The sequence below is a fragment of the Plectrocnemia conspersa genome, unplaced genomic scaffold (assembly GCF_051122295.1).
Source record: "Plectrocnemia conspersa isolate PC_06_02 unplaced genomic scaffold, ASM5112229v1 ptg000001l, whole genome shotgun sequence".
NCBI lineage: Eukaryota > Metazoa > Arthropoda > Insecta > Trichoptera > Polycentropodidae > Plectrocnemia > Plectrocnemia conspersa.
In genome coordinates, this window is record NW_028277165.1 from 7,296,989 (window position 1) to 7,318,841 (window position 21,853).

Genomic DNA, 21,853 nt, shown 5'->3' on the forward strand with positions numbered 1-21,853 from the left:
TAATTATTAAACATTGGAAGTTTAATAGTTCTTTAGCTTTATAAATTTGCATATATATATTATAGATATATGATGCATTAAAAACAGTTTTGAGTTGAATTGATATATTGTTCTTCAATTATTGCCGAGCTCTAGTCGTTTGCCTAGAAATATATGTATGCGTTACATATTGTATATTGTTTCAACTACAGAAAAGTATACTCATGGGGAAATACAAATGCATAAGCAAGGTTTTCGACTCATAACTTTTCCGAAAAATAATTTAAGTTCAATCTTAAAAATCTAGGTCTTTAAATTTTGCGTGAAAGAACCCTTACGCGAATATTTTGAGGTTGTAAAACAAAAAAATATATCCCCAAAAAATATTATTTAAATAATATAGTCAAATGAACGTGCATATACAAAGAAAGCTGTCGATTAAGAAGAACCGTTTTTTTCAGTATCATGAGCAGGCCGCCGAGAGCGAACCAGGGCCCTGGAAAAACAAGGATTTCGGGCCTCATGACAAAAATGGTATTTTATTTATTTTTAACATTGTAATATAATTTCTTGAATAAATACTAATAGGTACTGCGAGTCGTCACTCGGAACGATCAAGATGAATTTTGCTGCAATAATGGTTTTAATTTATTTTGCTGTAACCAAGCTTCTTTAGCTAAATAACCGACTACATAACAATCACTGTCACGCGATCGACTTAAAAGATAAAATTTCAATAGATAAAAAAATACGTTTTATTAGCACTTATACGGTTTGATCGACATTAACCTCAATCTTCATACGAATTAAGTATATATTACATGTTCACGTTTAAAACGTACCTAGTTCATTCAAATCTATGCATTAAATCGGAAGCAATGATAATGATTATGTATTATAAAAGGAAAAACTCACTTTTAGGCCTTGGAGCCCGTCGTTGGGAATTCAAAATTTGAAGATTTCAATACAAAGATTGTTTATGATATTTTATCTAGTTTAATTAATGTATTCTTTTAATCCTCAACACATTATGTATATATTTAATTTTCATAGTAATAACACACTTAGCTAATTTGCAATCCGATCATTTATATTCAGTCAAATCGAACAACACACATAACGAATTAATGAAAATTATTGTCGCCTAGCAAAATTTTATTTATAAATAATAATTATTTATAACTGTTGTCACGTTACTGTCCGCCATGTTGTTTTATATTTGAATGCTTATTTTTCATTGGTCGAAACAACAGAATGCATTATCGGCGGCTCGAAAATCAATCAAAGCAAATTCAATTTTTATTATTAAAATTGAATATATTTCATTTGTTTACGTATATACAGTTCATACAAAAATGTCTATGAAACTTTCTGAATTTTTATAGTTGCGAATCGTTTATTTGTTGTTCAAATCCTAACGTAACCTAAATTAATTAACTAAACATAATTTAATACAAATTAAACAACTAACTATAGTTTTTGATCCTTTTATATTTAGATAAGGGTTGAGTTTGGTTTTATGGGACGATTTGACTTGAAACAATCTAGTAATTGTTATATATAAAAATTATGACTTTGCTAGAAACAGACTAATGATCCCTGTTGAAACAATTGCGATATTGTTGTGAAGGGTTATCAGATCAATTTAGGGTAATCACTAAATATGTCTCTACGCTTCATAATGTCACCGTTCTAATGACACACCTATGTAATACTAGTACGTACGTTCCACAAACGAAATTACGCATTGTCGTAGGCTCACGCACGTTAATTTGTCATAATTAACCCAATCCGTCAGAAAATCCCAAACGGTCTTTGTGACAACACCTGCTGTGCCATCGTGTAATAATTCCTAAATGGCCAATGAACACTTCGCCTAGTACAATCGCTCGACGAAAACTACTCGTGGGAATTGGTTCATGCGTTTCCACGATTAGTCAAAATCGCAGTAACCGGTTATGGGCCCGCTCTAGTTTGAACTTTTCTTCCGTATATGGCATTTAAACATCGACAATACAATAATGCGTTACGAAACTACTTTTATGTATTATTCGACACACATTTTACTCCACCATAATATAATAGATCTTCCGTGCAAGAGAATTTAGAGATTTTTATATCAATTTGCGAGCGAAGGAGGCATACGCAAAACGTGCCGGGTCGCAGAAACGCGTCTCAGAATATAAAACGTTTGGAACAATAAATTCCTAAAGAAACCAGCGAATAGCGAAATGTCACAGTAAATCATTTATGTTTTAAAAAGGATACGTTTTCAAAAAGTACACATCATAAAATGCCTTATTCATTAAGCATTACATAGATAAACTACGCGTCAAGCTGTGATATATATAATATATAATTATTTGTTGAACGTTTACATGTCATATTTGCTCAATTTGTGAACGCCTTAGAACCTAAACAATCTCGTGTTAACGATGTGCAAATAAAACTCAACGACCGTAGCGGATAGTTTAGTCCGTATAATAGATAAGTCAAGTAAATTTTGGAAATTGAGCCAACAGTGCTTCATACTCAAGTTTGGTTAATGTAATTCTAATGCTTTAATGATGTTTCACATAAAGTTATTTTAAGTAAAACATAAGTAGCAAATGTATTTGATAATATTAAATATATGTATAAATAACTAAACTAAACATAACGTAATAACAATAATTCGGTTCTCTTTGAGTAAAAAAATCATATTCCTGTCAAAGTTTTAAATTAAAATGTCGTCAGACTTTGGCATTGAAATGTCACAATGACACTTAATGCGTTTTTAAAACCGAGGCTATATAGTTTTATATTAAATTGTATTGAGTGACAAAAAAACAGATTTTTAAATAGCAATACATATCTTAATGCTATGAAAATAAAAAGTCCTTACTACTGATATTTCATAAAGGACAATATGAAAGAAACATCATATAATATTTTTTGGTTGAGCATATATCTCACGTTAATAGCACTGATTGTGATGCGCATGTTAATAAATTATCAGTCATATTTGACGCGTAGTTTGTGTTTAAAACATTTTATCACGCTCGGCGATTTATTTATTTTGAGTAACATGACAAAAAATTGTATAAATATATAGGTGCAGTGAAGCAGTAGAAATATATGGAAATATTTTCAGCAAGATTGTTTGTTTAAATGATTTATGAATAAGACAAACGTTTTGAACCCTTTGAGTAGTGAGTTAATTTATACATATTTGTTAATTTGTTAGTATACACCTGGGAGTGAGTTAATTTTACGTATTTTCTCATAATTATTTCTGTTGTTATTATTGTATTTATAATAAATTATAGAAAAATTTAGCGATTCTCAATGTTTTATTGCTTTGATTTATTACAATTTTCTATTATAAAATTTCGTTAATATATTTTTATTATATATATTATTTGGACTTTGTGAAACTTTTTTATATAAATTCAGAAGCTCCTAATATTTTTTACAAAATTATTATAAAATATTTTTAAATATTATTTCTTAAATTGTATATGAAAATATATATCTATCTGGAGTACCTCAAAACAGTGCAAGATTGACCGCCGTACATGTACGGCGATACCGTTTAAAGGGTTAAGAAGAATTTGCAGACTGCGATTATGATGAGAATTGAGAAGCATAGCACATCAACACTTAATGAAAGTATGAAAAAAATGACACTGCACTTAATAATTACCAAATCAACACTAGTAAGATTGCTATAGAAGTTATTATCTTGAACAATTGATGCAAAGCATTTTACAGTAGAAGTAAAATGTGCTTCAATGCATTATTGTTATGATATCAAATCAAAAGTTCAATGGAAGCAAGGACCGTAAAAAGCACGGCAAGTTCAGTCGTAGAAAACCATCGTGATTATCTGATCCTGTTCTTGCAAATAAGAAGAATATAAAAAAAAATAGTGTTTTGCGACTATAGAGAAGATAAATACAAAATTATTGAGTGAGCTAAAGACTACATTTAAATTCAATAATGCATTCTAGAAATGTTTTGATTGCATAAGTATATTATTTATATTGTTTTTTTAAAGGATTAGGAAGCAATGAATAATTTTGGTGAAAATTAAAATCATCGATATTTCTTAATCACACTTGATTAAGTTTTTACATGCAAAAAAAATTGTTCTGTCAAAACACGGATCTTCCTAAAAAGCCGTTTTAGCATAATCTCTAGTGTTATGTAAACATGATTGATATTATATTATACATATTATCCATATACATAAAGTGGAGCAGACACGTTTGTAATCTTTTCTTGGACCAGTGAACATATCTCGCGCTTGGCTTACCTTTGTACGCGAGCACGTAAACAGAGCTTCTCAATTTTTTATAAACATTTAAAAAATCTATGCATATTACGTACAACGTATAAGTGAAACTTTTCTAAAGCTTCTCCGCCGCATAAACTCGTTGTTGTTCGGCCGCGATGACAAACTTTCTGCGGAAACTTTTGATTAACGAACTTTGTCTCGGCGCAGAATTAAAACTGTGCCGCAGTGTGTTAATTCTGTTAGAGTTAAAAATGCGTTTTAAATGTTCCGCGGAAGTACTTGTTTATAATGTAGGATTTCTTGATGTAACTTTTTTTTAATCTCGAGTATTATCACAACTTTGCACCGACCACCGCCGAGACATAAATTTCGCATGCATACTAAAACCCACGCCCATTGCATTTACTGACATGAATTATTCATAAGAAATTGTTTTAAACACGTACATGTATTATACATACGAATCCTTTCAATACAAATGTATAAAATGGCTTTTTTATTACTGAAATTCACACACTTATTTTGTCTACAATATTAAAATGCGTACAATAAACTTTTTTGTGTTTTGCATATATTTATGGCAGTAAATATATTGCCTTTTACATTTATAGGTACTCATAACCCATAAAAATATCAAATAAACACATTTTATTTGCTATTTATGATATAAAGGATACTTATATGAAAAGTTTGGCAGTAGATATAAAAAAGTTTCACAGTCGAATAGGCGTTATAACTCTCTCCACCGTAACATAACTTTTAGAGTCAAACTTTTTCACATCTATGAGGGTTCAATCATTACGCACATATATTTTTTCTAAAGAAAGGATTCATTATTTATAAATTCACCCTTAGCACGTCATACTGAAGGTAATTTTAATAAACACGTACACTGAGAAAACCTCTCTGCTGCACCTCTATGGAAACTTGAATAATAAATTCCAGCCCAGTTTCATTAGGGCGACGTCGCTAGGCGTTTAGCGAACAATTCGTCGTAGCTGTAGGAGAGTGGTAGTTGAACTCTAAAGTCCTTTTTAGAAACTAATGAAAGAACGTCTTCTGCGCGTTGCAGTGTACTCTTAATTCGTAGCTAAATTTGCATTTAATATACCAAACGTCTGTGATAATAAATCAAAGACAAACGTGCGTATATTTTGTATGATGTTTATATACACACAAGAAACACTCAGGCGTTCTAAAAACGTCGGGAATATATAAAAAAAAAGCAATAAAAAATCAGTCTTTGAACGCGTTTCACGTGTTTCTAGCACGTGTGCGATTAAATAGGATTTTTCAAAGAAAAGAAAACGCTCTGATGTGTATATATGTATATTGTAACGCATACAGGGTGAGTAAAAATTAATAGGCTGATGAAAAGAGGAGGCAATTATATTATTTTTAATTATTTTATTACAGGCAATTATAATAAAGAAAATTATTTTGGGGTTTTTCTAATTAATATAAAAATATTGAAGTGAGTAAATAAAAGCAAGCTATGTAATATATCTATAATATGATTTTAAGAACTCTAATATTAATTTAAGAAACAGCAAGATTCGTGTCAAACGCATAAAGATAGTGAAATAACAATTCATTTTTCTTTAATTAAATTATATTTTTCATCAGTAGTAAATTTTGCAAACCACTGGTTAATTATGCATTTTAATATATATTGATTTGAATTTTAAACGGTTATAATATTTGTGTACTTCTGTACAAAATATTACAAACTCACTGAAACTCACTTTACAATAAATTAAAATCAAATAAAATTATTTGCTAATACAAATACAGTTATGTTGTAAATATCTTCATGAGAATTAGAAATATTTATTTTTACATAATTATAGGAACAGGTTTGCCACTTCTACTTTACAAATAAACAAATAATAGTTTTAGTGCAGATCAGAAATATTTACGATTTAAAAAAAAATTGAAATTATGCATGCTGAATAAATTATATTTTTAACAAAAAAACTTGTTATACTCTGCGTTGAATTTTTTAACGGTAATAATATTATTTTTTAGTCTACTATGAACATAAATATACAAATACATAGGCATAGATATATTAAATTCCAAAAAAAAAACAAATAAAACTATTTGAGTTAAAGAAAATATTTTTAAGAAAACAAAAATTTCGCTGCACTGCCTACGTGTGAGACGTGGGTTAAATCTATTAACAGTTTATAGCTATATTATAAACAATTTTAATTGCGTTTTATAAATTTAAAAATATAGAAAAATAGAGCAACTAATATTTAGACCCCTGACAATTTATATTGTAGTATTCCGTCATTTTCCCGAATTCAAATATTGGTATTTTTTAAGGGATTATTTTTATAAGCATTAAATATTTGATAAGGTTGCATTCATGATGTAAATATAATTAAAGAAAAATGGTAGTGTATAGTAAGGAGGGGGACAGTAAATTTTTTACCCAAAATTCAATAATTAATTAATTTATTTGTAAATACTATTAATTTATTTAGCTTAAAATATCTAATTTTTACACTCAACATACAAATAATACATAATATAAACATAAATAGACGTGAACCAATTATTATTGAAATTGACTATAAATACATATTATGATGAACTTTTTTACACAATTGTAGGAAAAGGTTTGCTATTACTGTTATATATAAAACAGTCACTATTTCGAATAAATTATATTAAAAAAACTTCATACGAAATTAATATATTTTTAGTTAACAGTTCAACAGTAACAATATCAATCAATTATAAAAATATAGATACAAAAGCACAGAGAACCTTTCACTACATATATTAAATAAATTACAAGTAATTATAAATCAAACCATATGATTATACAAATATACTTATATTGAAAGGATATTTTTAGGAGTTGGGTAAATATACTTTTACATAATTGTAGAAAATGGTTTGTTATTGCTGATTTATATGTATTAGTTACTCTTATGAAATAAAACAGTTTTAGGACAGTTAATATTTATAATTAAAAATATTTTTATGACAAATTATTTATTATTAATAAATTATATTTATAAATAAGTTTGGTTAATACTGTTTAAATTTATTATTGTTGTATTTTCAACAGTAACAACATAATTCTACTATAAAAAGATATATTTAATAATATAGCAAAGTTTTCACTGCATATGTAAAATAAATGACAATCATTAAGAATTGAGCATATTTACTTTTGGACAATTGTAGGAGGAAAATGCTATTGCTTTTCTATATTTATAAGTTACTTTTACAAAATAAAATAATATTAAAATAATAACTATTTACAATTAAATAACAATTTTTATTTAAAGTAAATTATTTGTTATAATTAAATAAGCTTTTTTATGAGTAGTAAATTTTTTAAACAAATTTAATTAATTATACTATTTTTATTTAATTTCTGTTGAATTTTCAACTGTAACGATATAATTCTACTATAAAAATATAGCAAAGTTTTTACTGCATAGTTAAAAAAAACAATACAATAAGAAGTATGCATATTTACTTACTTAAATTCACTTTAGACAAACATGGGAAAGGTTTGCTATAACTTAGATTATTTCAAGGACAAATAAGTAGAAAAATCCAGATTAAAAAATATGAATTAAATTAAATTTATTAAATATAATTAGTAATATTTTATTTAATAAATAGCGATTAGTTTTTAATGATAAATATAGGTTGTGAAGACCATATTAAGAATTGGGTTTGTTTACTTTAATACAATTGTATCAAAAGGTTTGCTATTGCTGCTTTACATATAATAGCTATTCTTCGATTATTTTAGAAACAAATAAGTAGTTAAATATAAATTTAAAAATTAAAATAAAATTTATTAAGAAAATATCATTACACTGTTTAATAAATATTATTATAGTATGAAGTTATATATTTCAATATTACAAATAAATATTCTAGCATATACATATATGTATATTTGTATTGTATTTTAAACATAAAATTAAAAATAAGAAACCGGATACTGCTAGACGCGTCTGAGATAATTCGTTATCTGGTTTTATTTGTATGGGCGCTAAATTTAAATGGAAAACTTCCGGTAAAAGTTAAAATGAAACCGGGATCAAAAAACAAGTTATCGATAATTCGAGCTCAAAATACCTAGAATACTTCAAACATTATCATACTTTTATGTACTGTATAAACCGATTTGGCAAAATAAGTCACATGGACATTAGTCAGTCAGGGTGTAACTCTATACAACTTAGGGGAGTGGTCATTTGACTTACTGTACATACAAAGGACATAATAAAAAATATATTTCTAACGTTACTGTCTAGTGCCGGGGGCGCCGAATCAGGTGCCATAAAAGCGTCACCTGTCGCCGGCGAACCTGAACTGAGTCACGTTTTTGTGGGATAGGGGCGTCCAAAGAGGGGTCGCGGACGAGATGGGGGCCAAAACCCGATACCCTTTGTGATGTGAACCGTGAAGCGATAGTAATCACGCGACCAACGGAAAAATCGACAGTTATTGAATCAATCTATGTGTATAAACGTAAACGGACTTGTCTAACGAGGCGAAAGTGAGTAAATCCGCATGCGCATTAACGGATACAAATATAATGTAATAATACAACAGATTTTATTGAAAATTTTAATATAATTATAATAAATATGTTCACTATAAATATATTATTTAAATCAAAGGCTTCTTTAAAATACACATGATGGATAATATCCATCTATTTAACGTATGTTTATGCAAAGCAATGTTTATTTTCACAATAATAAATTACTCGCAATATTATATAAAAACGAAAAACCTATTAATAACTCGCTCGACACATAAACCATCGATCTTTTTATAAGCGTTGTGACACAAAAGCGACACACGTAATAAAGCAACGCAATATTTGCGCTGATGCCAATTTCTGCGAAGAACGAGAAAATAAAACACACCAATTAAACCCTAGAGCCTAGAACAAATAGTTTCAGTAGCTACAAAGACTTTTTCTCGTTAAGCGTAGAGAGAAAGAATGCAGCGAAAAATTCTGATAGTGGAATTCCACTATTGGTTTTCCGTTTGCGGACACAAGCCACGGGATATGTGCGAAATACGGTCTAGTTATATACACTTTGGTTTCATTCAACAAATAAGCATTCACATGTATAGTAAAAACAACTTTAAAGTCTATTTATAGACGCGTGTTAAGTGTGTCATGGCGTAAAGGGAATATTAATAATTTTTAGTCGAGCGATTTTCCACGTGGTCGCTCTCCGCTTTCGTAATGCGAAAATCGATGACTAAATAATGACCCTAGGGTCTAATACCACCAGACGGTTGGTTGGTGCTTTTTTCATATTAAACAATACCACAAAAGGAACAGAGCGAAAAAAACGACGCTTCAAGTTGGAAGCGAAAAGTTTGGATTTTAATCTGAAAAGCGGAAAGTTTCAATTCTTACTTCAAATTATACGCTTGTAAATAAACTAGAACGCTTTGAGATGAAAATTAAATAAATTTAGCATAATAATTAATGAGTATAAAAGCAAAAGCAGCAATCTACCATAAAAAATTATGTATGATTTATATCCTGAATGGCATTAAAATACTAACAAGTAAGCTTTTCAAGTGAATATGGATTGTAAATATTTAACACTTGTGTTCTAGTTTGGCCGAGGTGTCATATGTCAAAGTATCAATTAGCTTATTTTTAACTCTTTTTTGCTACACATACAGCGCGTAATGAAACATACACAAATATCCGAAGAAAACTTCAATATGAGACCTAATGAAGCATTTCGTTACTCGTTCTCAGACAACCAAATTAGACAGCAATTGTCGTCTGTGTCGTAAAGATAACACTGTGTCTTAGCCACTGATTTTTTTTGGTCGTTTGTTAGTTCACAGGAATAGCTCACTAAAATGCGCAAGTGGCATTATGTTGGGAGGAAATCTTTGAGAATGACACTGCCAGCGAGTTGTTGACTTATATATTGATTACAGTGAAGATATACATAAATATAATGCTCAACTATAGGATATTTAAGAAGTCCAAATGTCATGAAACATACTATATTATAATCATATCATCTTATATGTTAGATAATACATTCATGGTATTAAAAAGATTTTATCTCTAATACATGCGTGGATCCTTAAAGCAGGTGGCCGGCGCCCTGTATATATTATATTAAAATATACTACAACATGTGCCTCATTTTAATAAGGGTGTTTCGTCTTTTTTGTATTGTTTATTCAACGGCCAGTGTAACATTTTTTTAATGTTAATTAGAAAACTCTTGAACTATGATTCAAATGCATTTTTTTGTGCCACGTCTATATAAACATTATAAAGATAATTGGGGTCCATCGGCAATGGAAATAACTGTGAGAAAAAATATTGTCGCATTTAATAGCAGACGGGATAGCGTAGTCTGTAACGTCTCAGACTAGTAACTATGAGGTTACGGGTTCGAGCCCAGAAATTTTTATTTTATAAAAAATGCGCTATTATTAAAAAATCGATTTTTTTATTATATAGTTAAACCATTATAGTGAGTCATTTCCGAGTCGTTAGATTATATTTGATTATTATATAATAACACTGAGAGTATAGCTTTATTAAATTTAATATATTACATATATTGTATACATTTTACCAATATCCGTCGTCCGAAAAAATATTACAAACTATTACTGCGTTTTTTTGTTGATTTAGCACAGTTTTCAAAATATGACTGGTACGACGTAAAACCGTTGGTAAATTAATACAGAGCCGGCGTCAGCAACTTCCGCTACCCAAAAGGCGCCGAATCGGGCTACTTCCGGCGCTGCAACATCTGTTTGAGTTTACTGCGAACAAATTACTTCCCCAAATTACTGCGATAGACAATTATAAACTTAGCAAAATAACACTAGCTTTAAAAATACAGGCATTGTATCCGACTATAGTGACATGTCGACGAATAGATCTAGTTTTTTATGGACTAAAGCATAATACATATACCACTTTCACGATCCAATTATGTATTTCCGACGAGGACATAAAAAAGCGTTTATTATTAAAGCACTCAACACGGAAACAATGTACCTATGTAACTGTCATTATCGACGGTCATCAGCACGCCAAGTAAAGGGTTGTCAACCCTCTGTTTATTATATTTATATATTTTTATTAAAAACATCAAAAGGTAGTTAGGTTTTGGCGTCGTCCGAAATTTCAGATCGAAAGGAGGCGACAAGTGTTGCCAGTTGGCAACTTTGTTACTTTTTTCATCAGCTGGTACTACTTTTGACACGTAAACTCCATCGCAAAGTGCTCTTCTCAGAGATACTATTGTACATACATACATGGACACTTGCAACGGTGAAAACACGAAATTGAGAGACAGAAATGAAATAGTGGAAAACCGCAATGGGTCACATGAACAATGGTTTGGAATTTATTGGCACGGCGATGACAATAGTAGAGATTCAATTGAAATTTTGACATTTTATTAAAAACTATATCATAAAAATCAGCAACAGGAACTAAAATATATATGTATGAATGTAGATACAGTATATATGAATTTAAAATTATTTGTGTTAAATTTACAAAACAAACTAGCGTTTTTAACGATCTTTCTGATATTCTGCTTTGTTCAATTTATATCGTATTATTAGTTTATATTTAAATATACAATAATTGCTTGCACACAAACATTAACTCAAGGTATTTTATTATAATTTCACTTCCGTTTTAGTGCGAATGTATAATAAACTATTTTTAAACGCAACCTTCATATTTACAAGCAGTGAAGCTAATTAATATGATTGATCATTTTTAATAAATGTTATAAAATGTTTAAAGCAAAACATTATTATAAATTACTTCACTGCGTAACAATATTGCACAATTTTGTCATTAACTAGACATTCAAAATTTAGTTAAAGTAAAGTTTGTGTAAATATTTTTTTTATAAATTATTTACACAAACAGTATATTTATTGCTTTTCAGATAATAAATGCAAAATATTGATATACATATTATATATTTTTTATTTTTAACGTAATTTTAAGCTCTTCATTTTACTAATATATTTTTAAAGTTAAAAAAACATGTGATATTTGCTCAACTTTTATATTTTAATAAAAGAAAATATTTTCAGCTATGATTAAATATCAATAATAAATAGTGCAATCATAATCAATAAAAAAAATTGGTACCAAGCGGTCGGTCAGAACATTGATAATATCAATCGTAGCTATTTCGTAGAGATAATAAAACATTTTATGTCGTGTCTATTTAAATTCATTAAAAAGTCTGTAAGCTGTAATTTATTATGCCTGCACTACACTCTCTGGAAGTTGTCTGAACCGAACTTGCAACTGAAGTCGGCCGAGACCTACGACTTCGAGTAAGCAACCATACTGTCGCAAATTTTATATGCCGTCCGGACGGCGGCCGTGAATGACACGAACAGCTGGCATATTTGCGCGCGATCGAAAAATGTGCCAAATAATCGCAATTTTTAAATTGTCATAATATTAAAATTAAGCTAGTTTGTGTGGGCACTCACCAATACAATATCAGTGAAAACTTTTCGGTCGTAAATATTTAATTTACGAAAAATCTTTGTCGGCTTTTGCAAAATGCCATAAGGCATAAAAATGATACTTCAGATACGAACACCACATTTGTGACTATCCTAGAATTTGTCGCTATCGATTTTAAATAAAAATTCGTTATGGTGTGACATTTATATAAACCGATCTAGGAAAATACATAATGATATTCGAAACGATTTTTTTTAACAAAATCAAGTACCACTAACTATTTAATTTTATATGAAAAAAATATAATAACGATATCTGTTAGAAAAATATACTATCAAAAATATAATTAATCCCTTTTGGTGCCCTAAAATATTCAAATATATCAGTAAGAGTCTGTTGAAGTCCCCAATAAGCATGTGGTATTATAACTTGATCACGTGACTACGATGCAGCGCTCGACATACGTATTGACCATAGAACGCCTATCTGAACGCCTATCTGAAATTGAACCGATTTACTCGTTTAATCTCAGTTTGCGAAACACCATATCATTATCTCTCCCACTCTCGTCACTTAACACGCGAGAGAGCGAAAGGGGAAGTATCTCACCGCTCGCGTTCGAAAGAGCAGCTCCGATTTCGGTCCCTTTGACTCCGATCCTTTTGCCGACAATGTTCGGAAGCGCTCGAAGCTGGCCAAGTCGATTGACCTCCCGTTCTCGGTAACCTCGGACAACTTCCGAGAGATTTTAGAGCGGGCAGAATCAAACTCGACCGAAGTAACCCACTATATTCTCCGTCCTTGGCCAACCTTGGCCGACTTCCAGAGAGTGTAGTGTAGGCAATAGAATACCAAAAACCTTCTATAATTATCTTTGAATCTGGAAGCTAAGAGGAGTCGCTAAGTTTCATTGGCTTCAGACTCTCCTATAAGCCTTTACAACAACAAGACCAACGTCATGTAAAATAAAAACATCAAATTAATAACATTACTGAGGTGACAATTTGATAGGAGTTTAATATCTGTATTTAAGTGTAGAAAAACTTCCTTGAATCTGCGGAAAAAATCTCCTTATACAATGTTTTTTAAAAAAATTCTCGAGTATTGCGTTAAATTTAGAGGTTTTTCTGCGCATTTCGATAGAAACGTATTTTTCAAAGTGTCATTATGGAAATGAAGCGCATTTTGACACAGATAATGAATTATCTCGTGTTTTTTTCTCGGTGAAATGGCTCACAAAAAAAAAATACTGTGTATTACGAACGAAAAGATAATCAACGAGAAAAAAGGTCAAGACGCTCTAGAATTCATGAGCCGAGTCAAGGTCGGATACCGTTTTCTTATTTTATTTTCTTTGTAAAAATATGTAAGAATAAGATCTGAAAAATGGCATATTTTCACCGCAAAAAAAAACAGCATTATAATATATACATAAAAGAGCAAAGTTGTTTCAATATTATTCATTTATTTTATTAACAATTATTTTTTTATTGCTTTTGTAACGTTTCCTCAATAACTATATAGTTATTAATAATTTTATTGAACACAATAGCTAAAAATTGCGCTATCAACTGTGAGGCAATTTTTTTTAACAAATAGTGTTTGTTGTCATGATTTTTTCCTATGTGAATTGTTTTGTGCACATTGTCAAAACATTCGTTCCGACCTTCACCCACATATTGTGTTTGGTTTCAGATACAATTGCAGTTAAATTACTACCGCTTTGGCCTGAAAGGTCGTGACCTTTCATCATGAAAGGTAAAATGTATCGACCGTCATAATCAAGTGATTATCTCCAGTTTTTGTTTTACGCAAATTATTTTTATAGTACATAAACATTGTACGATAAACAAAATGGTGAAAGGCATGACTGATTACCCAATAAGAAAAAGGTCAAAATCACCTTTGTAGGAAGTTGCTCAATGTTGCTTTAAAGAAAAATTTATGGGAAATTATTGCACGATTTTTACAATGGTGTGTTCTAATAATAAATTATTTTTATGGCTTAAATTAAAATCTTATGATATTTATTATTTCTACATATGAATATATAATATAATAAATATATTTTTATTTTGTGATATCCATTAGTCTATTACAATTTATAATTATAAAGCGCTTTCTGTTATTGCGAACTTAAAACATATACATAAATCTTACAGTATAAATGAGTTAATAAAAAAAAAATATTATACTATTCCTCAAAAAAATAGAACATCAAAAATATATGATGCGAAACTATATTACCTCAGTAACTTCAAGAATTGGCTACTATTACAAGATATAGCATACAATTTCCAGGCACATCTTGCTTTAGATAATTAATATTTGTAGGTAATAAATAATAACGTGTATTAAAAAATTATAGTTAATATAAACACATTATTATATGAAACACGTATGTAATTACGTTAAAATATATTATTAATCATAGCGCATTAACGCGTGTGCTTTGCCCAAAATTCTATCCTTAAACATATTCACCTAATATGTTTCGGCCACTGAACACTCTAATTACCTCTTTCGTGTATTTTCTTCTGGTCTTGTAATAAGGGTCCAAAGCCACGACGCATTACCATATTAATTGTATCACACGGGAAAGGACCGCGGACCGTGAATGAGTGAAAATATTCAACAGCACTAAAAAATCCATCCATTGTCGCACTGACCACAAGATTGAGACCTTTTCTCGAGAACAATACGTTTTATATGCAAGATGCGGAAGAATATTTTTTCGCCACACATTTCTCTCCGCAGTATCATCATCGTATATGCACACATGACCGTTTGTGTGTAACGTACGATGGCGCTTGGCGATAAACACGTTCCCTGGGCAAAGTTATTACTATAAAAATGTGTATTTTTTTCTTCACGTGTCTGTATGTGTTGTAACAGCAGTTCCGTGACGGGAGATTTTGAATTGAGATTATAGAGATTGTTAAGCGAAGGAGACATGACTGATGAGGGTAAAAATCCTATAGGGTCTAACCGCTATTTTCACATTTTTGAGTTGCTCGATAAACGTCCATTGAACCTATTCCGATAACTATGAATACAACATATGAGGGATATTCTGCAAGTAAAGAAAAGATCGCTTTATTTTATCCTCAAAACACATATTTATTTATATGTAAAAAAATGGATTAAAATTTGATTATAATCGGTTAAATAATTTTGCAATGAAAGGATTAATTAATATTGCGCTATAAATACACAGTGACAAGAAAATAAGTAATATTATTTAATTCTTTCATATTAAGTGACTGTACTGATTTTTACTCAGTCGAAAACGGACCGTGATTGAAATTTTTTTTTTATTTTAAATAGCATTTTTTTATTTATTTCTTAAAAGACTGCTGTTATTTTTTGTTCCTATTTATTTTTTGTAAAAGTTCAAATGTGGTGCAGGCCATAAAAATATCAGTTTTTGATTTGAAGAAGGTACTGTTAGTCAGAGAACTCTTAGTGTTTATTTGAAAAAAAATCGTAAGTGTGACGTTCATATTAAAAATGAGTCCAGTGAAAGTAAGATGAATAAGATTGAGAAACACTCATAAAGCAGGCCGTAAAAATATCAATTTTCGATTTGAGGAGGGTACTGTTAGTCAAAGAATTGTTAGCGTTTATTTAAGAAAATTTGTACTAGTGATATTCATATTAAAAATGCATCCATCTGCTGTTAATAAAAAAAGATTGAGAAACACTCGTAAAGCTAATCCATAAACAACTGTTCGATTATTTTTTATCTTATTTTTAGTCCATTTTTTTGGTTGCTTTGCATTATGATGTCGATACATTACGTATCTTTTTTTTATATGAGTTCAATTCAAATTAAAGCACAATACGATGCAGACTACAAGAAATATCAGTTTTGAATTGGTGCCAGAGAACTGTTGGCGTTGGTTTGAGATTTTTTACTTGTGATATTAACCTTGAAAATAAGCCCAGTGCCCATTTTTCATCTTTGGTTGCTTTGCATTATGGTATCGACAATATTTTTACGTATTATTTTTTGTACTAGCTCAAACTTAAACAAATTGAAACAGGCAACAAGAAGTATCAATTTTGCATTTAGCAATGGTTCTCTTAGTTTGAGAACTATTTCGTTGGTTTGAGATATTAACATTTATCTGCTGTTGATGAATAAATATTAAGAAACATTGTTAAAGCTAATTTACAAATCCTCGCTGCAGTTTTAGAGGATTTATAACATTTGGATGCCACAGGAAAGGTGAAGGAAATGGATAAATGGTACGGTACGAAAGAAAAAAACTGTACGCTTTGAAGTCTGTTCTTCGTTAGTTCATAGAAACTATGGAGAATGATGGTTGAAGAAAATCGATACTTGCGATAAGCTACGATAACGAGAAAAGATTAGCATAACAAGTAGACAAAACAGCTCCAATACATTGGGTTTGCACAAAAAAATATGGTTACAGTATGTTGGTATTCTAGAGAAAGCATATTGTAGAGAAATTAAAACCATGAATAGAAATTAATGTTAATAAACTGACTTGGAGCAATATTGCTTTATGATAATTTGAGATTTTATACTTATCTTACACTAATCACTTTTAAAAAAATTATCAAATTAAGATTAGTAATTTTATCCCATCCATTATATATATAAAAAAAAACATTTGGCATTATTTCTATGAAATACAAAATTCAATAAACATTATGAAAGCATTTGACGACTTCACAACCTCTTTAAATGACGAGTGATTATTAGTGAATGTAGATAACTTTTAATAATAATCTCACTAAAAAAATATCTCACAGATATTTCATTTGGAACAACATAATAATATTATCTTGAGAGTGTCGATATTTAACATTAATTAAAAGCCACCTTTTATTTTGTATCAATAAATAAATTACTTACATCTGTTTTATTCGTACATATTGCAGAAAATAAAGAACTATTTACAGTTTTAATTATATCGTAGAAGCCAAGAAAATCAAAGAACATCTTTACAGAGCAACTATTGATTCGTAAATAAAACTAATTGGCACGCATGTGACTGTCACCTTCCGTTGATGACAAATCTAGTCCAGTTTTCAAAGACAATAAAAACGAGATTTTATTGATCGGCTCTGAGTGAGTCATTGGGTGCGGAAAAACGCAGTTGAGTAACTCACCGCAGACAAAAAGTGATTATTTTAAGAAAGCTCAAGGTCGGAGAAAAATAACGACAATGTCGGACAAAACCATTCCGGGCCTGCTTTTTAAATTTTTTTTATAAATAATGAGTCAAAATTGACGCCTACCATTGTTTTCGAAGGCTAATGCCTTTCTCATACATGGTCATGGGATCGTTAAGGACCAGTCATTGTCGAGTGACAAGAGCCGTTCCCGTAACGACTTTACTAATTATTATGTGAGAGTGAGCATTGGTTTACCGTTTTGTAGAATAGGTGGTTACTGTTATACGTTAGACAGTTCCCTAATATTAAAATATTATTGTATTAGTATGAATATTTAAAGCAAAAATAATTTATTCTAATCTTAATTATAGGAAGTAATTGTGATTTTATTCTATGGATTATTGTCATAAATGTATTTCATTCGAGCAGGAAAATAAAAAATAAAATAACGAGGAACGCTATGTAATATTATCACGACCGTGGAGGATGATAAAAGATTTAATCTTTCGTTCGAATTGAACGAAGTCCTCCATTCTTCGGGATTTCTTTGATGCAACACAAAGGCCAGAGGTGGCGAAAATTGGCACCCGGAATCTCAACGGTACTAGAAGTCGGTAGCAGGCACAATTCTGGCCATTATTGTAATGGATTTTCTTATTATTAAACTGCAGAAAATATATTAACAATTAAAATTGTAGATCATTAAATATAAAAGGTTATTATTCGTTGTTGAATATAAAATATCTAGCAGCCGACTTCAATACATTTTCTAATCATAATAGAACGAAAGGCATACAATGTTAAGCACCTCACATTTTTTTTAATACACGTAGATACCTACACAGACATGGATAGATCACGAAGACGAGATTTGCATGTCTCAACATCAGGTATTTGAATAAATTTTAATACTTTGAATCCGGCGTGTCGTGTTGTAGTGAGTTGTGTAGTTGAACTTACAAAAGGGTCTTATAATGGCGAGTTCGCACTTCACTCCTCCAGTCGTGTGTGTGTACCTACATAATTTCATAGTTGAGGAAACGTGTTATTAAGGTCTATTCTATACAACCATATTGATAATAAAAAAATCCGCATTGAAAATCAGAAATTATTGTCTGAACTTAGACGGTCTAGACTTTGCGGATTATGTGGCATGATATAATCCCTTGGATATGTATGTGGCAACTCAGCATTTTCGCAATAGAATTGTTGCAAGGTAGCATCAGTGCCACTGCTACGAATATGCGCTGGATAATCTCGCGAAAATAACACGTCAGCTGGGAGGATTTAATATTTTCATACGAGAGAATCGCGTGTTGCACGCTTTTATTGTGATATTCAGTGTATGTTGAGACAATTGTTGGGAAGCATACCGATATGTGGCATTCGAATGTGCATTTCATTTTCTATTTTCAGATTCTTGGAATTTTTCTTGAAAGTTATTGTCATTTCAATGACTATAAAGGCTTTTGAATCATAAAATAATATACTAATATGAATTAAATTGTACTCTAAGTTACACCCGAAATTATAACATTATATACAAATAAATTATTATGCAAGTGTATTCTGAACTATATCAGTTCTGCTTCAAAATACCAAATAGTATCATTAATGTATTATTAAAATATATTTATAAAATATGAAAATAATGTATGGTTTTAATATTTTATAATATTCAGTATAATTCAAATTTATATTATTATTTTTAGTCATGAAAATTGGTTTTCGCAATATTTTTGCATCATATTGATTTAGTCAATATAAATAAGAATATATTATACATATTAAAGAACGGCGTTTTAAAGAAAACATATAATGTAATTTACATAAAAATGAAGAGCAGAATCGTTTTGATTATTTGTATAATTAAAAGTGTAGCATTAAGGTAATTTTATGTAAATTATATAATAATAAATTAATGTATTTAGATTTCCAGCGTTTAAATAAGAAAGAAATTATGATAATTTCTATGTATGAATAAAATTAGGATTAGACAAAATTAATTAATTTTTATGCAGGCTTCTACATTCTACATTTTTATTTGTGAAATATTATGTTAGAATTATATCACTGTATGATAATCAGATAGTTATTAAAAATATTAAATAATGCTAAGTAATATAATATAAAAACGATTCAAACCAAATTTTTTTAGGTTCAAAAATATTTTTATTGTATTTAAAAATAATATATAATATATTTATAGTTTAAGAAATTAAATATTATTTGTAGGGTAATTTTGTCAGTAAATAAGGTATTTTATTGCTATTCTTTAGGACTGATGAGAATAATAAATCTAAAAATATACTGAACTAAAATATGGGATGATTTTTTTGTTGTTGTATAATCGGGGTAAAACTAATAATAAAGAGCGTATCCTTGGGGTGCTATTGTTAGTTTTTGTTTTTATTGTGATATGTGTTATAACTTTGGATAAGTAAATAATTTATTATTTATTACTTTTCCATTGAAATCTAATTAAAGTTTCAATTTTAATTTGTTGTATCGTCAGAGTAAAAGTATAAATTTAGGTCGTATCCTATTATTATTATTGTTGAGAAATACAGTTATGAATCTAAAAATATACAAAAAAATCATTGAAATCGAAACCAATGATTTTATTTTTATTTTGTTGTAACGTCGGGGTGAAATATATTAATTAAAGCTGTATCTTTGAGATATAGTCGCTAGTTTAAGGTTTTATTATATTGTAAATTATTATTGTAGGAATATGAAAAAAATATATTCAAACTGAACCAGTGGTTAATTTTTATTTTGTTGTATCTTTGGGGTATTGTCGCTAGCATAAGTTTTAGTTAGGCTTATTGTTATTCTATAAAAATGATAAAAATAAAGTTTTGAACCGAAAAAATGTGCTAAAAATTACACTAAATATATTTTTGTTTTGTATCGTTAGTCGTATTTTCTCGGTTATGAATCAAAATAAATATACTAACAATACTTTCTTTGAAATCGAACTAGTGATCTCTTTTTTGTTTTATCATTTTGATAGAATACAATTAAGGTTGTATCTTTGAGCTACTATTAACACCTTTCACGTTTTACTGAAAAAATATGTATTATTTTGGTCAAATATGATTTTAAAGAAATATGAGAAATTTAAATGGTCTCAATTTTTGCATGTTGTATCGTTGGGGTAAAAATAAAATTAGGGCATATCTTTATGAAAATATAGCTACTTTTTTATTTTAGTATGAGGTATAATATTATTTTGAACTAGTAAGAAAAAAAAGTTATAAATCTATAGTAATATATTGAAAATATAATTAAAATTATTTATATTTTATTCTATCGTCGGGGTGCATTTAATAATTTAAGACGTATCTGCGGGGTATTATTCTCCAACTATACAATACAAAAATGGGGTCGTTAATGTAATATTGTAAAAAAAAACATTAAAATCGAACCAGTGATTCTATTTTTAAGTATCATAAGGACATAAAAAATAATTTAAGACAAATATTCAGAGTTACAAGATTTTAGTATAAAGTGTATAAATATTCTAGAACAATAAAAAAAATCGTGATTCTACAGTAATATTTAAAAAAATATTAAAGTCTAACCAGTAACTTTTTTATATATCATCGTAGTGCAATCAATAGTTTTAGGCGTATCTACGAGGTAGCATCGCATATTTATAATTTTAATATAAGATATATTGTTATTCTAAGCTAATAAATAATAATAAAGCCGTAAATCTAATGATTTTAGACAAATAAGAAAAAAACACAGTTATAAATCAAAATAAATATACCAATAATAATTTACTTTATAACAGACTAATATTAATTTATAACAGAAATCAAACATGAAAAGAAATAAAGCCGAGCGATCCTACTGCGACGGCACCGAGACGATTTTATTGCTTTTGGCGTGAATTTTTGCCTTCTGAGAAGTGATAATTGTTATTGCGCTCTCCTATT

At 29.2% G+C, this 21,853-nt stretch overlaps 1 protein-coding gene across 9 annotated transcripts in view; it reads right to left on the reverse strand.

Moving 5' to 3' along the window:
• Nucleotides 1–21,853, reverse strand: part of RapGAP1 (Rap GTPase activating protein 1) — a 390,544-nt gene that overhangs the window by 47,026 nt on the left and 321,665 nt on the right. The gene's annotated exons all lie outside the window — the stretch shown is intronic.